Raw genomic sequence first — 20,203 nt, 5'->3', positions numbered from 1 at the left:
ACAACGAGGAGTGTGTTGGCAAGCAAACAATTTAGAAAGAGACACTCATGGCCTTTCTTAACAGCAAAGTAGATGCAACTCCAGCTTTCTAGCAAGTCAGGGATGAATTCCTGAGCACTGTCTATTTTTAAGGCAGCAGTTCTCAAAGTGTGGCCCCAGGATCACCTGAGAACCTGCGCCCCCACGGCAGACCTTCTGAGTCGGAAGCTGGGGTGGGGCCCAGCAATCAATTTTAATAGAGGCATGTCAGTGTTCTGGGGCGGAGGGAAACCTGAGAGACAGGAAGAAAGATTGGAAGCTCACCGTGCGTATCTGATTGACAGATTTGGGAACTCCAGACAGGCTGTGGGGTTGGGGGAGAGCGGGGGGGTAGGGAGACATTAACAAAGGAGAAAGAGATAATTAAGGAAGAGCTCATTATGTAGTCAGAAAATCTACCCTGCCCCAGAGAGCTCTCTCGAAAGCTGATTTCCGACATGTACGCCAGGAACTGGCAGACAGGGCCCTAGCTGAGGCCAGTTCCGCGGATGTTCAGGGGTTAAATCTCGGCAACTCCCCGCCCCCACCCCACCCCACCTCGCCGCTCCCGCCTCGCGCGTGCGCGCGTGCGAGGCCTCGGGCCATAGAGCTAAGCAAGCCTCCCAGATTCCTAGAGCGGACGACGCGATGGCGGGTTTACCGGGTGGGAGGCTTGACGGCGACCTGGAGAACACATCAAGGTATGGGTGATGTCGGCTCACGGATGGCAGAGGAACTCGGGCGGTCTGGGTACCCTGGGGTACCCGCCAGGGTACCGTGTACGGTTCCTTGAGTCTATAGGGAGTCGAGGCTGCCTCCGTGGCCCCCAGGCGCGGCTCCTGGGCGCTGGGAGCAAGCTGATCGGTGCTTGGCCTGGTGTGCTTTGGGTACCCGGCCAGTCGTTGACCGGGCTTGGGTTCTACTGAATGAGCATTAGAAACTTTGGAAGCAAGTGGAATCCAGAAGCTTGGATGTAGCCGCACGAATCAGCCGACGGAGGTGTGAGTGTGATGTCTCAGTAGTGTCATTTGGGTGTAGGAAGGGCAGCGAATAACAGAGAGCTAACCGCTAGGACAGAATTCTGAAATTCCCTCCCCTGCCTTATGTTTCCCATTATATCCTTAGTTTGGCAGCATTAACCCCCGAATTATTTTTTAAAACCTCTGGACTTGGAATGGAGATTACACGTCCAAGACGGGTGGTATACACTGTTGATACACTGTGTGTAAAATAGATAACTAATAAAAAATTAGGTGTGATGAGAACATAGCTCAGCAAACTCTTCTAAATGCTCTGTGGTAACCTATATGGAAAGGAAGTCCAAAAGGGACTTCCCTAACTAACCCTGTCTGCTGGATGATGAGGGAGGAAGCATAGTAAATTTGAAAGAAAAGCACTTGAAAGTTAAATGAGCTTTTACTTTCTCCTTAACGTCTTTTATATCCAGAGGATGTTTTTGCTGGTCTAGTCTCAGAAATTATATCTTCAGTCTCTGCAATGATTCCCTTCCAAGTCCAATGGTGCCCAGTTGCCTCCAGGCCCCAGACTTCTCTGTGAACAAGAAAAGCTCACTGAGGAAATGGTAATTCTTCAGTTGCTCCCTGAGGTGTCATGTCCAGTTGCAGTCTATGGAGACTCAGTTCAGAGTCTTAAGAACACTTGTCAGGTGAGAAGCAGTGTGTATCTTTTTAATGGTTGGGGAGGGGGTGGTTTGGGGTTACCTTACTATGTTAGTATCTTCCGGTGCTGTTGGTATTTCTCATTGCCAATACCCTTCCCTGTATTAGGCAGTACCATCTCTTTTTTCACAAAAGAAAAAACATTCTTTTGTGTTCCAGGCTCCTGGCTTTATTGTACATTCTTGCAACCGAATTCTCCTGGCATTCCTTCCTCTCCTCCATTTTTCCCATTATAATCACCTCACCACCAAGCTGTCAGTATTCTGTATTTCCCTGGGGGATACTACCTGTGAACTAATCAAAGAAGCCTTTGCCCTCAAGGAGTTTATATTCTAGTTGCAGGGAAAGGAAATATGTAAATATACAGTGTAGTATCCGTTGTGGCTCAGCTGGTAAAGAATTCACCTGCAATGCGGGAGACCTGGGTTCGTTCCCTGCGTTGGGGAGATCCCCTAGAGAAGGGAAAGGCTACCCACTCCAGTATTCTGGCCTGGAGAGTTCCATGAACCATATAGTCCATGGGGTCGAAAAGAGTTGGACACGACTGAGCGACTTTCACTTTTACTTAACTTTCACAGTATAGTATCAGATACTGATAATGGTTATGGAGAATGTATCGGAATTCTGGCAGGAAACAGATAGCTCATTCAATCTGGATAATTCAGATTTCATGAAGAGGCTGGGCAGGATTATAGAAATCAACAAGGGATGGAGAAGAGTCTACACAAAGTCTAAGCTGATAGAACTATCTTCTGTCACCCAATCCACATCGCCCTTATCTTCTGCCAGCATCTCAGTGGCACAGAGTTCTTTATCTAGTCAAATAACATAAGCCTTTCCTAGATGATCTTTCAGGTTACTTTGGTGTACCATTGACAGGGCCTATTAGACATGAGAGAACTAATGGGCACCCCCATGAAGTCCTCTGAGTTCCAGTAGCAGCAACCATTTCCCTACTGGTAATTGGTATCAGTCATTCTGGCCAGCAGAGTGGCCCATCTCTGCCTGCTGGTTTGGCAGTTTGAGGAGCCCAAAATACAGACGCAGGAAATAGTCTCAACTTCAAATTTAATAAAATTATGACTTTGTCCCACGGTAGAAGTATTTTTCCTTTGAAAATCAGAATCCTAAGCCCACCAAGCCCCAGATTGTAGGGATAGGAAGCAAAACTAATGTAAGTGAATTATAAGGTATAGAGTAAGAGACATTACTACTTTCTCTTCTGCCCTTGGCTCCTATATCCATGTGTTATGGCCATGGGGAGTATATAGCGCTATTTATCATCCTCTAGTTTATTGCATATATTGCATCCCATATGACAGAACTGCAAACTTATCAAGGTGTTGTTGCCCAGCTGGTACCATAACTGAACCTTCATTTAATCATCCCACCATTATCATCATCCACTTAAATCTGGATGGTGGGACATATGATAAGGCCCATGAGTTATATGTGTATGAGCTCACTGCTGAACTTCCTTCTCTGTAAAATGACTCCTTTGGCGGTAATACTATATAGAATACTGTGATAAGAAATATAGCATTCTCTTAAGTCAATGTAAATTTTTATCTGGACTGTGTATATAGTCCTTTGAAAACAAATGGTTGCCCTCTCCATAATAAAAGGGTATATTGAATATGTCCCCAAGTGGCTACCTAGTTTCTATCTAGAGAATGGTACCTTATTAGGGCCTTAGCAGTTGGCCTCTTGGGCACATAGAAATTATTCTAGGCATATCAATCTTCATAAGTGGAGGTCCGTATTGTTGAGCCCTTATATAGCCTCCATCTGTGCTGCCGTGACCACTTTGTGCATGAATCCATTGGGCAAACACTGCACTGGTAAAAAGACTGATTGACATCATAATATGGATCGCTGTGTCCATCTGATTGAGAGGCTTCTCCACAGAAAATGCCCTTTGGTAGGATTCACATGGGCCACTAACTTATTAGTGGTTCATGCTTTGGTTCATCCTCATAATATTCTTCCAGAATCTTTATTTCTCATCTTGTTCTGTCTTATTCTTCCCAGGTACCTAAGTAATCAGATGGGCTTCCCTGGTGGTTCATCAGTAAGAGTCTACCTTCCAATGTAGGAGATGTGGGTTTGATCCCTGTGTCGGGAAGATCCCCTAGAGAAGGAAATGGCAACCCACTCCAGTATTCTTGCTTGGGAAATTCCATGGACAGAGGAACCTGGCAGGCTACAGTCCATGGGGTCACAAAGAGTTGGACACAACTTAGCGACTAAATTACAATGAGTAATCAGATAACCCATTAGTTACTACCTGCGAATCGTCAATACATGTATCTTAGGCTATGTTGCCTAAGTAGACATGGAAAGTAGACAACCAGGTATATACCTGAAATTCTGCCCACTGGAAGGATTTGCCTTTTCCAGCGTGTTTGAGGCAACCCCTGAGTAGAGGTATAAGCTGGTGCCCATACACTGGGCAGACCCATCTGTGCATTTTCCTCTTCTGTTAACTGGTCATAGGGAACTCCCATGGGACCGTGAGTATAGGTTGAGGGGGCGTGGTAGTGGAGAAATAGGAACAGGAATGGGAATCTGAGTCACTTGCACATGGAATTTACTTTCAGATTTGCTTTTATAATGGAATACTGGTTTATATGTTCAGTTCTATGAATTGATGGATCAAATACCAACTAGTACACAGTGGTCACTTTATAATAGTTATTTGGTACCCTGTGGTCAAGCATTAAGTCTCTAATAGTGCTCAAGAGCAAGCCAAGATCTGCTTTTCACTTAGAAAATTGTTGGTAGAAGGGAGTATGGCCTTATTCCACTATGGTTCTTTTTTTTAATATTTATTTTTATTTATTTGGCTGTGCCAGGTCTTAGTTGTAACATGTGGGCTCTTTAGTTGTGGCATGCCAGCTCTTAGTTGCAGCATGTGGGATCTAGTTCCCTGACCAGGGATCGAACCCAGACTCCCTGTATTGGGAGCATGGAGTCTCAGTCACTAGACCACCAGGGAAGTCCCTTCACTGTGGTTCTCTTACAGAGGCTTTCAAGAGTCTCCATACAGCAACCATAACTGCTCCTGACACTTCCAGTACCGTTGGTTATCCTGGTTAATGAGGTCATGTGACAGGACAGCTTGCATTGCAACATGGTCCTTATGTAGAACCTTTTTTTATTCTACTGTTAGTTACTCAGTCATGTCTGACTCTGTGACCCCATGCACTGTAACCCACCAGGCTTCTCTCTCCATGGAATTCTCCAGGCAAGAGTACTGAGTCTCTCTCAAAAGTAGCAACCTTAACAAATTACTTAGATTGGTTATTTCAGCTCATTTACTATGGTATCTGTTCCCTAGAAAATGCAGGCCCACCAAGCATTATGCCTCTCTGAGGTGGTAAGAATTGATTAGAGGTATAACCAAAGTGAGAGAATAAGCCATGTGACAGAGAAAGGTCTTCCAGGAAGAAGGAATAGCAAAAGTCAGAGCCCCATAAATATAGCAGGAACAGAGCAAGCCTGGGGTAGACAGGTGATAGGGGTGGTATAGAATGAAATGAGGGCAGAGAGAAAAAAAGGGACCAGATCATAAGTTATTTCCAGTGAAACGGGAAACCAATGGAACTCTTTGCACAAGATAACATGTAAAGATCACTAACCATTATATGGAGAATAGGAGAAAAGTAAGTTAGCATAAAGAAAGTAAATGATTTAAGAGAATAATCAACTATGTCAAGTCAAGAATAAGACTGAAAATTGACCATTGGATTTCTTAAGATAGAGCATATTAGGGGCTTTAATAAGTATGGTTTTGGTGGAGTTACAGAGATAAAAGCCTGATTGCAGTGAGTTTAAAAAAGACTAGACTTGATGTTGCTTAGAACATAGCACTATGTGAACTATACATACCTGAGCGAAGTGTGAAGTGGCTTAACCACTTTGGAAAAATCTAGTTGAAGACCCAACAGTTCTGACCCTAAATTTATATAACCAAGAGAAACACTTGTGTATGTATACCAAGATAGACACACTAGCATATTCATATCAGCATTGTTTGAAATAGAAAAATGTTCTTATCCATTGAAGAAGAATGGATAGATCACTTGTGGTATATGTCACATTATAGTGGTGAACATGAATGCACTGTGGGTGAATCTTCCAAACATGATGTTGAGCATAAAAACAGTCATAGAATATATGTGGTATGATTCCATAAATGTATAAAGTTCAAAAACATGCTGTCTTTGCTGCTAGGGATGCCATACCAGAACCATAGAGTGGGTGGCATAAACAATACAAATGTATTTTCTCAGTTGTATGTATTAATTTTGGTCATATATGCTTTACTTTGCTTCTAGAAGTCTTACAGCTTTAGGTTTACATTACATTTCTAGTTAATTTTTAAAATAATTTTATTTATTTATTTTTGGCTGTGCTGGGTTTTCGTTGCTGCACAGCCTTTTCTCTAGTTAGAGTGAGTGGGAGCTACTCTCTAGTTACGTTGCATGGGCTTCTCATTCCCATGGCTTCTCTTGTTGGTGGAGCATGGGCTGTAGGCATACGGGTTTCAGTAGTTGTGGTGCACAGGCTTAGTTGCTCTGAGGCATGTGGGATCTTCCTGGCTCAGGGATTGAACCTGTGTCTCCTGCATTGGCAGGCAGATTCTTTACCACTGAGCCACCAGGGAAGCCTCTCTAGTTAATTTTTGTGTATAATATAAGGAGGGGCTTCCCTGGTGGCTCAATAGGTAAAGAACAGAGTCAGAGTTAATTTTTGTTATTATGATATCCACTTGTAACACTTGTTTTTGAAAAGAAACTACTTTTTCACCATTGAATTATCTTGGCAACTTTGTTAAATGTCATTTGTACATACATATTTAGATCTGTTTATAGACTCTGTTCTATTCAGTTAATGGATATGTCTATCCTTGCCAGTATCTCACTGCCTCGATTACTATAGCTTTGTAATAAAGCTTGAAATCGAGTAGTATAAGCTGTCCAGTTTTGTTCTTTTTCAAAATTGTTTAGACCTTTCTCTGACTTTCTACACAGAGTTTAGAATCAGTTTGTCAGTTTCTACAAAAAGGCCTGCTAAGAATTTGATTGAGGTTTCATTGAATCCACAGATCACTTTGGGAAGAATTTATCTTCTTAATATAAAATCTTCCTGTCTGTAGATGATGGTATATATTTCTAAGTCTTTAATTTCTCTTAGGGGTGTTTTGTAGTTTTCATTATGCAGATATTGCACATACCTTGTTGAATTTGCTTCTAAGTATTTCAGTTTTTAGTGCAACTGAGAAAATCTTTTTAATTATAGGTTCTAGTTGTTCATTGCTAGTATACAGAAATGCAGTCAGGTTTTGTGTATTGCAATAAAACCCATTACAAGTTCTAGTAACTTTTTAAAGACACTTTAGGATTTTCTGTATATGTGATTGCATAATCTGTAATACAGTTTGACTTCTTTTTTGTATATCTCATTTATTTTTCATGTTTTATTGCATTGTCTATGAATAGTGAATAGAAGTTATACAGTATCGAATAAAGTGGTAACATGTTCTTGTTTTCTTCCCTTCTTCCCAGGAGAAAACCATGTAATGTTTAACCATTAAGTATGACGTTAGCTATTAGTTTTTCTTTGCCTTTTATTAAAGTAGTTAATTTACATATAGCATAGCTGATGTTAGGATTTAAATGTACCATCTTATTTTTTTGTTTTTATTTTATCCCATCTTTTGTTTCTTTTTTGTTTTTCTTTTTTTCTCTTCATGTGCCTGTTATTTACGTTACCAGGTTTTTTTGTTTTTCCGTTTTTTCTCTATCAGCTTATTGTTTATACATCCTTGTATTGTTACTTACCTGTCACCTTATAGCTTTCACCTCATAGGCTTTCTCAAGTGTGATTCTGTGAGAAGATTAAGAGAAAATGCTCTAAAGCATTCACTGTAACATATTAATGTTTCTCCTATACATCTATTGATGTACTAGCTCTCTACCGTCTTTGGGAGAATTAAGAAAATAGTCACTCATAATATTTTCTTGTGGAACCATGTTTGAAAAAGGCTGCCTTAGAAATCACAATATATGTATTTAATTTATTACAGTTTATCTTAGTTTACTATTTCTAGGATAATCCAAAGACCTTGTAATATTTTGGTTCCATTTACCTTCCTCCTCTCATGCTATTTTTTCCATATATTTTAATTCTACATATATATTGTAAACTCCATGAGACATCATGCCCATTTAGATTTACCCCAGTACCTCACTTTTTCTAGTACCTTTTGCCTGAAGGAAATGGCAACCCACTCCAGTATTCTTGCCTGGAGAATCCCATGGACGGAGGAGCCTGGTAGGTTACAGTCCATGGGGTCGCAAAGAGTTGGACACGACTGAATGACTTCACTTTCACTTGCCTGTGGCAAAGAGGATAAACCTCCACTTGGAGGCTTGGGATTTTGGATTTTAGCCCTTGAAATTAACCTCTGTCATGTTTTTAGCTCTACAGACCATTTGCAGTCTGACAGTGATGTACCTTTTATAGTAAACACCTCTTAAGAATGAGCTGATAGTCTCAAGAATTTGGGTGGAGCTCTCATGTTGTCTACCATTACAGACATCTGGTATTGTTGAGCATAGGAATAACTTCCTAAAAAAAGCAACTCAAAGCGATTTCTGATCCTACTCCCTAAACTTTTTCTGGTTTACACACCTTAGTAAGGAAGTTTGGTCATTGAATATAGCTATTCTCAAAAGGATCATGTTTTCTTGGTCACTTTCTTCTAATAATCAAGACAAAAGAGGTAGAGGACTACATAGACCTATTTTTAAAAATTCAGGCTTCTTTCCTGGGCTTCTTTGTTTCCCCTGGACAGCACATGACCAGCCTGGTTGGTATACACTCACAGTGACGGCTGCCACTGCCTCCTCCTCTTTTTCCCTTTTACCTCCTTCCAACTCCCTCACTGAAGTTTTCATTCATACTGCCTACTTTACATATATCAGTAAGTTGCTTATGTATTAGCTCCAAATAGTCAAACTTTGCTAATTACTGTAATTAGATTTCAGTATTCACAGATCTCTTCTTGTGACAAACATACAGAACATATCTGAGAAGCCACTTTAATAAACAGTTATTCATTATTTATTAATTTTCAGTGTTTTGGAGTACTCCTACACTGTGACATTTCATAGGAAAATACTAATCTTTTTCACCTTAAAGTTTCTTACAGTATGGAGAACATGTTCCATCTATATTTTGTTTATTGTTTTAGATGGTGTGACTAAGGCCAGTGTTGGAGAGATGGCTTCCAAGGAGGAAATTACAGCAAAAATTGAACCATTGACTGAAGAGTCTGGCAACCCTAGAAACGATGTTCTCCAGGATTCTGAATGCAAAGAATTCTCTGGACTTGGGGATAAATTCAATGAAAAGGATCAGAACCTCTTTAAAAGAAGACAGCACAACTGTGATGAATGTGGGCAAAGCTTTGCTTGTAGTACAGGCCTTATTAGGCATCGAAGAACCCACTGGGAGAAACCCTATGGATGTGATCAGTGTGGAAAGGCCTTTAATGTGAGCTCAGCCCTGGTTCTGCATCAGAGAATTCATACTGGAGAGAAACCCTATCCTTGTAATTGGTGCATTAAAAGTTTCAGTCGGAGCTCAGACCTTATTAAACATCAAAGAGTCCACACTGGTGAAAAACCTTACAAATGTGATGAATGTGGGAAAGCCTTCAGTCAGAGCTCTGATCTTATTATACATCAGAGAATCCATACAGGAGAAAAACCCTATCAATGTAGTCATTGTAGTAAAAGTTTTAGCCAGCGCTCAGACCTGGTTAAACATCAGAGAATCCATACTGGAGAGAAGCCTTATACATGTAACCAGTGTAACAAACATTTTAGTCAGAGTTCTGATGTTATAAAACATCAAAGAATCCACACTGGTGAGAAACCATATAAATGCGATGTGTGTGGAAAAGCCTTCAGTCAGAGCTCAGATCTTATTCTACATCAGAGAATCCACACTGGAGAGAAACCATATCCATGTAATCAGTGTAACAAAAGTTTCAGTCAGAACTCAGACCTTATTAAACATCGAAGGATCCACACTGGAGAGAAACCCTATAAATGTAATGAATGTGGAAAAGCTTTTAATCAGAGCTCAGTTCTTATTCTGCATCAGAGAATTCACACTGGAGAGAAACCCTATCCATGTAATCAGTGTAGCAAAACCTTCAGTAGACTTTCAGATCTTATTAATCATCAACGAATTCACACTGGAGAGAAGCCTTACCCATGTAACCAGTGCAGTAAAATGTTTAGTCGAAGATCGGACCTTATTAAACATTACAGAATTCATACAGGTGAGAAACCCTATGAGTGTGATGAGTGTGGGAAAACCTTTAGTCAAAGCTCAAACCTTATTTTGCATCAGAGAATCCACACTGGAGAGAAACCCTATCCATGTAGTGATTGTACTAAAAGTTTTAGTCGTCGTTCAGACCTTGTGAAACATCAAAGAATACACACTGGAGAGAAACCGTACACATGTAATCAGTGCAATAAAAGTTTTAGTCAAAGCTCAGACCTCACTAAACATCAGAGAGTACACTCTGGAGAAAAACCCTATCATTGTGATTGTTGTGAGAAAGCTTTCAGTCAGAGTTCTGACCTTATTCTTCATCAGAGAATTCACACTGGAGAAAAACCATATCCATGCACACAGTGCAGCAAAAGTTTCAGTCAGAACTCAGACCTTATCAAGCACCAGAGGATCCACACTGGGGAAAAACCATATAAATGTAATGAGTGTGGGAAGGCTTTCAGTCAGTGTTCAGCTCTTGTCCTACATCAGAGGATCCATACTGGGGAGAAACCATACCCATGTGATCAATGTGGCAAAGGCTTTAGTCGGCGCTCAGATCTCATTAACCATCAAAGAGTCCACACGAGTGAAAATCCATATAAATGTGATGTGTGTAGAAAAGCCTTCAGCACATGCACTGATCTTACTGAACACCAGAGAATCCACATGAGAGAGAAACCACACAGGTGCGTTCAATGCAGTAGAAGTTTTAGCCAGCTCGCTGATCTTAATCATCATGAGAAAATTCATGCTGGGGAAGACGCTTTGAATGTGGGAAAACCTTTAGTGTATACCCCAACTTTATTCAGTCGTAGAGATGCTCTGCCAGAAAAAAATCTTAGGAATGCTATTGATTATGAAAAAGGTTTTAATCAATGTTCAGCTCTCATGCTACATTAAAAAAACACACACACTAGAGAGAAAACATTCAATTTTTGTAATGAAAAGTTTAACTCAGAGCTCAGACATTACTAAAAAATTCTGAGAACAAATCCTGTGGGTAGAGGGAAAATCTTTAATGTGAAAAAAATTTACTGAATGTCAGCAACAATGGAAAAAAATTTCTGTCTGCTGTAATGTAAGAAAAGCTCTAGTCTTTGAATCAAATACAATCCATAAGAGGAAAGTTTTTATCATTATAAGAAATGTCTCACAGTAATAATGCAGAATGTTACCAGATATTGTAAAAATCAGTGTGGTGGCATGTGTAATCAGAGCTCAAAAAGAAATGTTTTAATTAGTGTTATAATCTCACACCTTTAGTGAGCCCAGATCACCAGTGGCAGAGAAGTTATTTTAGAGAATGTAGGGAAAACTTAAACCCTTCCCTTATCTTGTCATTCACTCTGCTAATTGGCATACCACTTATCTCCTGACAGCTGGAGAGTTCTACTTTAGGCTAATTCTAGCTATTAAATTCCCTGCGTGTGAACATGCTATGCTATTCTAATATTAAACTTAACTACAAAACTCTAGTGCCCCATTTTCTGAAAGATTTTTTTTTTCGTGGCTAAGTTTTGTTCTTCCTAGTGAGCACAAGTTTTCAAGTTTCTGTGATGTTCACAGCAAACGTGAATTTGTTTTCCTCTTAATTCAGCCCATCCATAAACTGTAGAGGTTTGAAATTATTTCAACACTATCATTTAATGGCAGCTTCTGAATATATGAAATAATTGTTTTAAATTCCATATGTTAAAGTATGAAGATTACTACTGTGTTTATCCTGTCATCTATAGATTGAGCAAAATGTTGGCTAAAGTAATAACCTTCATGACTAATTCATATAGCATATTCTGTCTGCAAGTAAAAAGATCTGTTGATCTTTTTTTAATGGCAACATTCATCAGACTTTGTTTTGTTTGTTGATTTCTGACATACATACTGATAATAGGCTATGTATACTTGATATTTTCAACTGAAAAATAGTTTTTTAAAAGTAAGAAAAGCTGTCTTTCTGGTATTAGCCATTTGTTAAAATTCTGCTACTGTTATTTACTTTGACTATCCCCCATAATTATCCAATTAATATTTTAATACACATTGTTAAATTATTATGTGCAAGACATTTTTTTTTTTAGGTTTTCTAGTATACACAAAGAATACACTGTCCCCAGAAGTCATGAATTGTATGGTGATAAAGGCTGACATATGTAGAAAACATGGCTCAATAGAATCATTAAGGTAGACAAGACGCTTATAAGAGCTCACAGGAGGGAGGGTTCAATTGTGATTGGAAAAAAAGGAAAAGCTTTGTGGAGTTCCCAAGATTTGAGTTTTGAAGGATGGGAGTAGAGGCATATGGGCTGGGAGGGAATAGTCAAGAAAGGCACAGAAGTGAGAAAATACAAAAAAATGATGTAGAGTATGGTGCTTAGTCACTAATTCAATAAATATTCAGTGTCAGACACTGCAGTGAGTGCTACTGAAGAAAGAATGATGCTCTTGTGCTTAAGTGTTTAAGAAAATAATGACTGAAACATGTACTTAAAAGAGTAAGAATAAAGTGGAAATTAAAATGAAGTAGGAGAAAAGACGGTCAAGTGTGATGCTAAATAAGCAGACACTTCAACTTTCTGGAGTTTGGTGTCATCTGTAAAACAAAAGTGGGTATGGTTGGAATAGATTTCATATTTCTGCATATTGCTCTCAAGGTAGTGAAAAGCTATAAAGATCTATGAAGCAGGGAATGGCATGATCGTCATCTTGCGTTCAGAAAAGTCTAAAAAGGAAGAGCAGAAAGGAAAACCATTTTGGAAGTCTAGAAATACAACCACGAGGTCCAGAAGTAGAGGAGCTAAATGGCATAGACATGATGATAGGTTGAGAATGAGTAGGGGTGAAGTGAGAAGTGAGTAGGAGGGGAAGTTTGGGGGGAGTTTTAAAAGTTAAGAAAAACACAATGATAAAATTTATATCTGACGGTTAGCTATTTTTCCTGAGGATAAACACTAAGAACCAGCTGCTTACTACACATTTACTATCTAGTGTTCTACAGGTAAACTTAAAATTCATAAACTTGACACACATGATATCATCCTCCTAAATTCCTTACTAAACACCTTGCCATCCAGATAAAATAACTGGTAGCCAACCTACATCCCTCATTCTCCCCCAGTTTTCTAAATCTACTTGCTCACTAGGTCATTTCTGAGTTACAAAAATAATACTACTTGTAAAAATTTAAACAGTAGTGAAGTATATAAAGTAAAAAAGGAAGGAAAACAGAGTTAGGCCTGCTATTTTATGCCAGTTGATTCCCCTGGCATTTGCTGATTCTCAAGCTGGCGAGACAAAAGGCCAAGAAATCTAACCAGAGGACCCTGGAAGATTCAGATATCTACTATCACAGTCTGAATCACCAATTGAATCATCAGAAATAGGAAATCTGAATATAACCATAGCTAGTAAGGAAATTCCCGACATAGAGAAGCCTAGAACCAGATGGTTCCACTGTTGAATTCTACCAAACATTTAAAGAAACACCAATCCATCTCAAACTCCTTAAAAAAACAGGAGGGAATGTTTTCAAGCTCATTTTATGAGGTCAGAATCAACCTGATATCAAAGCCAGACAAAGATACTACAAGAAAACTACAGATCAATATCTCCTATAAATATTGATGCAAAAACCCTCAACAGAATATTACCAAACAGAATTCAATAGCACATTAACAGGGTTATACACCAAGACCAAGTGGAATTTATTTCTGACATGCAAGGATGGTTCAACATATGAAGATCAACCAATGTAATGCATCATATTATGAGAGTAAAGAGTAAAAACCACATGATCATCTCAATGCAAAAAAAAATTTCTTTGACAAAATTTAACACCTTTTCATGACTTAACCCACACACTCAACAATCTCGGAATAATACCTGGATAATAATAAAGGCCATACATATAAAACTCATAGTTAACATGTACTCAGTGGTGAAACCCTGAAAACGTTTCCTCTGAGAGGAGTAAGAATGCCTGCTTTTGCCATGTTAATATAGCACTGGAACTCCTAGCCACAGCAACTAGCAAGAAAAATAAAGGAGGGATTAAAATGATATCTCTCTGTAGATACCATGATCTTATTACAGAAAATCCTTAAAAGTCTCACGCACACAACTTGTTAGAACTCAAATCAATTTAGCACAGTTGTAGGGTACAAAATCAACATACAAAAATCAGTTGTGTTTTTATACACTAACAATAAACAACCTGAAAAAAAGCAATTCCATTTACAGTGGCATCAAAAAGAATAAAATACTTAAGAATACACTTAACCAAGGAAACAAAAGACATGCTAAAATCTACAAAACATATGAAAGAAAGTAGACATCAATAAATGAAGAGCCATCCCATGGTATTAGGTACATTAAAAAATTAACCAAGGAAACAAAAAACTTATACACTAAAAGCTACAAAATGTTCTGAAAGAAATTAGACACCAACAAATGAAGACATTCCATGGTGTTAAATACATTAAGTAATAGAGAGTAGTAAATACTACCCGAAGAAATCTACAGATTCAGTGAAATCCCTATCAAAACCCTAACATTTTTTTCAGACCCAGAAAAATCCATCCTAAAGCTCACATGGAATATCAAGGAGCCCTCAATAGCCAAAACAAACTTGAGGAAGAACAAAGTTGGAAGTCCCACACTTCTGATTTTGAAACTTAACTACAGTAATAGAAACAGTGTCGTACTGGCATAAAGACAAATGCATAGACCAAAGGAATAGTATAGAGAGCCCAGAGATAAACCCTCCCATAAATACTCAAATGATTTTCAACAAGGGTGTCAAGACCATTCAATGTGTAAAAAGACAGTTTTCTTGATAAACGACGTTGGGAAAACTGCATATTGACAAGCAAAAGAATGAATTTGGACCCTTGCCTTACACCATGTACAAAAATTAACTCAAAATGGATCAAAGACCTAAACATAAGAGCTAAAACTACAAAACTCTTAGAAGAAAACATGAAGGAAATTGGATTTGTCAGTGATTTCTTGGATATGACAACATAAGAGGAAATGAATTAAGTGGATTTCATCAAAATCTAAAACTTATGCATAAAAGGATACTATTATAAGAATGAAAAAGGAAATCCTTAGGATTTGAGAAAATATTTGCAGATCATATACAGATGGATTTAAAATTTTTTTTTATTTTTAATAGAAGGATAATTGCTTTACAGTATTGCATTCATTTCTACCAAACATCAACATGAAACAACCATTGATTTACAGATAAGGGATTAATATTCAGAATATATAAAGAACCCCTACAACTCAACAATAATTAACCAGATTTTTTAATTGGTCAAGTGGCTTGAATAGACATTTCTCCAAAGATGTTATAAAAATGGTCAAAAAGCACATAAAAAGATACTCAATATCACTAATCATTAGGGAAATGCAGACCAAAACCTCAGTGAGATATTCTATACCTATTAGGATAGCCATTAAGAAAGGAAGGAAGGAGGGATAGAAGGAAGTAAGGAAATAATATTGTTGGTGAGAAACTGGAACTCTTGCACAACGCTGATGGGAATGTAAAATGGTGTAGCCACTGTAGGCAGCAGTATCGTGGGTCCTCAGAAAAGTAAACACTGAACTACAATATGATCCAGTAATTCCACTTCTGGGTATAGACACAGAATGGTTGAAAGAAGGGACTCAAATATTTGTACACTGATCACAGCAGCATTACTGACAATAGCCAAAAGCTGAAAACAATCTGAATGTCCATGGACAGACATTGAATAAACACAATGTGGTATATAAATACAGTAGAATATTACTCAGCTTTACAGAGAAAGGAAATTTTGATAGACACTATGTCATAGAGGAACACTGAAGACATCATGCTAAGTGAAATAAGCCAGACACGGACAGATATTTTATGATCCCATTTACATGGTGTACCCAGCAGATTGGATACACTGAAATGGAAGTTAGTGAGAGATACATAAGTAGAAAACACCAAGGCTGAAACATGGAAGAAAAAAAAGTTATAGGAGATACAGAAGAGAGCATAGGAATCATACCTGCTATGGTAAAAAGGCCTTGTTCAGTTGCTAACTGCAGCACGCCAGGCTTCCGTGTCCTTCAGTATCTCCTGGGGTTTGCTCAAACTCATGTTCATTGAGTTGGTGATGCCATCCAGCCATCTCATCCTCTGTCAACCCCCTCTCCTCCTGCCATCAATCGTTCCCAGCATCAAGGTCTTTTCCAATGGGACACAACTTAGCTACTAAGCTGTGGGGTCACAAAGAGACATGACTGAGCGACTGAACTGAGCTAGCTACTAAGTCATCAAAAAGTCCTAACACACAAAATTTGAATCTCAATGAAATAAGAGATGATGGTACAAAGGCTGTATTTAAAGACTGGTCAAGAATTTTCCAATGCTCATGAATAATCAAGTCATACATTAAAGGAGCACCGCAGACACCAAAAACTGCAAAGAAAGTATAGCTGGGGATATCATCATACCTAACAGTACCAAAGAAAAGAGAAAATCTTAAGAAGGGGGGAAGCCGTTATATTCAAGGAAGCAACGACTAGACTGAGGCTTAACTTCTCAACATAAAGCCGGAAGATAGTGAGATATCTTGGAAGTGTAATTTTCAAAAGTAAAGACGACGTAAAGATATTTCCAGACAAATAAAAAGGAGAGAATTCGTTGCTCACAGACTCAAAAAATACTAAAAGAAGCTCTTCAGGCACAAGAGAAGAACACTTAAGGAAAAATGAAGAGCCATGGAAAGTATAAATCTGAAGGTAAATCTAAACAAATATTGACTATAAGAAAAGGTAAGAATGCCTAAAGTCAGGATCTAAGTACATTCTCAGGAAAATGGTAGAAGTACTAATTTATATTAGGTTCCAATAAATAAGGATGCGTGTTGTGATCTCTAGAGTAAAAGAGGAATATAACTAAGAATTTAACAAAAAGTAAAATGGAGTAATAAAAACTATTGATTAATCCCACAGAAGGCAGCAAGAGAAAAAGAATATAGATAGAAAACAAATGGGAGCATGATATGTAAGCCCAAATACACCAGTAATGGGACCTTCCTAACCCAGGGATTGAACCCATGTCTCTTACATCTCTTGTATTGGCAATTGGTTTCTTTACCTCTAGCATCACCTGGGAAGCCCATGTTACATGCAAGTGGACACAAGACAAACATTCTTGACTAGAATTGTTTTTAATCATATTACTTGAGATACAACTATCAAGGGGATCCCAAGGGGCTCAGTGGGTAAAGAACCTACCTATCAATGCAGGAGATAAACGCTGCAGGGTTTGATCCCTGGGTTGGGAAGATCCCCTGGAGGAGGGCATGGCATCCCACTGCAGTATTCTTGCCTGGGAAATCCCATAGACAGAGCCTGGAGGGCTGTAGTTCATGGGGTTGCAAAGAGTTAGACACAACTGGAGTAACTTAGCACACACACAAGCACAACTATCAAAATCCAGGAAATTTGAAATATTGATACAAGTACGGAAAAAGATACTTCATTCAAACATTAACCAAAAGAAGGTGCTAATAGCTATACCAGTATTAGACAAGAAGTAGACTGTAAAGCAAATGTCTTACTAGAGATAAAATGAACAGAGGCCTCTGTGAGAGGCTGGTGGGCATCCCTAGGATCAGTAACCACCGTAAGTCTCCACTCCCGGAAGACTGTTGATGAGTCAGTTTACCAAGAAAACAGAAATATACTAAATGTGTATACACCTAACAATTTTGCTTCACAGTATATAAAGCTAAAATTGACAAAACTAAAATGCGAAAGGTAAATCTACAATTTTAGTAGGTGACTTACACAAATCTCTTAGTAAAAGAGAACAAGCAGGAAAAAATGTCCAAGAATATAGTATATTTGGACAATATGATTAATAAAATCACCTAATGGACATATAGATAACAGTGCAACCAGTAATGGCAGGAAACTTGATTCTTTTTAGGTGCACCGAGAACATTTTCCAAAACTGAGCATATGCTGGTTTGTGAAGCAAGCCTCAACAAATTTGGTCAGATCGAAATCATTTAGAGTCGGGCTGTGCAACAGAATTTTCTGTGTTCCATCTGTATTGTTCAATACAATAGACACCAGAATCAATACAGTAGTCACTAGCCACATGTGGCTACTGAGCACTTAAATTATGTGACTAATGAACTGTATTGTATTTATTTTAATTAATTTATACAGTTACATCTGGTTAGTGACTACTTATTAGCATATACTTAGCATATGTTTTCATAAAACAATAAAACTAGCTAGAAATCAACAGCATAAACATTTTTAAAATTCCCAAATCTTTGAAAATTAAGAAAAACAATTCAAATTACCCATGGGTAAAAGAAACACAATGGAAATTAGAATGTATTTTTATCTGGATTAAGTGAAATACAACTTTATCCACAGAAATAAAGTAAGATACAACTAAAGTCCTGATTAAAGAAATGTATAGCATTCAGTGCATGTTTTAGGGGGAGAGGGAAAGGCTAAAATTTAGTGGTTTGAATCTCTATCACCAGAAGTTAGAAAAAGAATATCAAGTAAATCTAAAGAAAGTAGCTATTGCTGTTTAGTCACTCTTTGTGACCCCATAGATTGTAGCCCACCTGGCTCCTCTGTCCATGGGATTTCCCAGGCAAGAATACTGGAGCAGGTTGCTGTTTCCTTCTCCAGGGGATCTTCCCAACCCAGGGTTGAACCTGCATCTCCTGCTTTGCAGGTGAATTCTTTACCACTGAGCCACCTGGGAAGCCCCAAAGGAAAATAGAGATTCATATGGGTTGTTCTGGTTTCTCATCATAATTTAAAGAAAAATACTGACAATATCCAGAGCCCTTTATGTCCTGCAAAAGAAAGAAGAAGAGGTCCTCAAATTCCTTACATAGGGAATTCCCTGGTGGCGCAGTGGCTAAGATACCATGCTCCCAATGCTGGGGGCCTGGGTTCAAACCCTAGTCAGGGGACTAGATCCCACATGCCACAACTAAAGATCCTGCATGCCACCGCAACAAAGATCTGGTGCAGCCAAATAAAAATTAAACTATTTTAAAAAGAAAAATCCTTACATAAGGAACCCATTTAGGAGGCACTTAGGTTGACTTCCAAATGGAACAGTGAATCTACAGAAGGAAAAAGTGATGGTGTCTACCTCATAAATCTGAAGAGAATCTGGGAGAAAGTTCTGGCAGCTTGTGCCATGCCGTTGATCCCACTGAAAACTCGGCTAATGTCCGTGTCCTGTCCTCCAGATATACTGGCCACCAAGCTGTGCTGAAGTTTGCTGCTGCCCCAAGGCCATTCCTGTTGCTGACTGTGTCAGTCCTGGAGATTTCACTCACCAGATCCAGGCAGTCTTCTGGGAGTGGGGACTTCCAGTGGTTGCTGATCCTAGGGCCACGCACTAGCCTCACAGAGGCCTCTTATGTTAACCTGCCTACCACTGCTCTGTGTAATTCAGACTCAACTCTGCACTCTGTGGGCATTGCCATTTCCTCCAACAACAAGGGAGCTCACTCAGTGGGTCTGTGACGGGTGCTGGCCTAGGAAGTTGTACACATGCATGGCACCATCTCTCATGAACACCCACAGGAGGTCACACCTGATCTCAGCGTCCACACAGACCCAGAAGAGATTGAAGAGGAGGAGCAGGCTGCTGCTGAAAAGGCTGTGACCAAAGAGGCATTTCAGTGTGAATGGACAGCTCTAGCTGCTGAGTTTACTGCTGCTCAACCTGAGATCCCAGATTGGTCTGCAGCGTACAGGTGCCATGGGTGCCTACTCAGCAATCCCTCCTGAAGACTGGAGTACACAGCTCCCACTGCTCAGGAATGAGGAGGGAAGACCACTGAGTGGTTTTAAACCACTCTCTCATAGACTTTAAATAGAACATGGAAATTAAGTTGAGGGAAAATAAAGTTTTTTTAAAAAAAAAAAGAAGGAAGGAAATAGTAGAACATGAATTAATGAACTCGAAAGCAAACACTTTAAAAAGAAAATAAAGCCAAAGGCTCATTTTTGGGAAAAGAATAGATCTGATATTCTCCCAGCAAAACTTATCAAGAAAGAGAGAAAAGTCCCATATGTCAATGTGAGGAATGCAAAAGTGGCCGTCAGCA

At 39.1% G+C, this 20,203-nt stretch overlaps 1 protein-coding gene and 1 pseudogene across 1 annotated transcript in view; one reads left to right on the top strand and one right to left on the bottom strand.

Moving 5' to 3' along the window:
* The window catches only part of ZSCAN30 (zinc finger and SCAN domain containing 30), a 41,257-nt gene extending 24,950 nt beyond the window's left edge, over positions 1 to 16,307 (bottom strand). Inside the window, exon 1 of the mRNA XM_052660490.1 lies at positions 16,103 to 16,307. The gene's annotated coding sequence lies outside the window, so the exon portion shown is untranslated. The remainder of the gene's footprint in view (positions 1 to 16,102) is intronic.
* On the top strand, positions 244 to 19,968 carry LOC128067261 (zinc finger protein 271-like; annotated as a pseudogene).
* The last annotated feature ends 235 nt before the right edge of the window (positions 19,969 to 20,203 follow it).

This window comes from Budorcas taxicolor, chromosome 22 (assembly GCF_023091745.1).
Source record: "Budorcas taxicolor isolate Tak-1 chromosome 22, Takin1.1, whole genome shotgun sequence".
Classification (NCBI taxonomy): domain Eukaryota; kingdom Metazoa; phylum Chordata; class Mammalia; order Artiodactyla; family Bovidae; genus Budorcas; species Budorcas taxicolor.
This window is presented reverse-complemented; position numbering and strand designations above follow the sequence as displayed.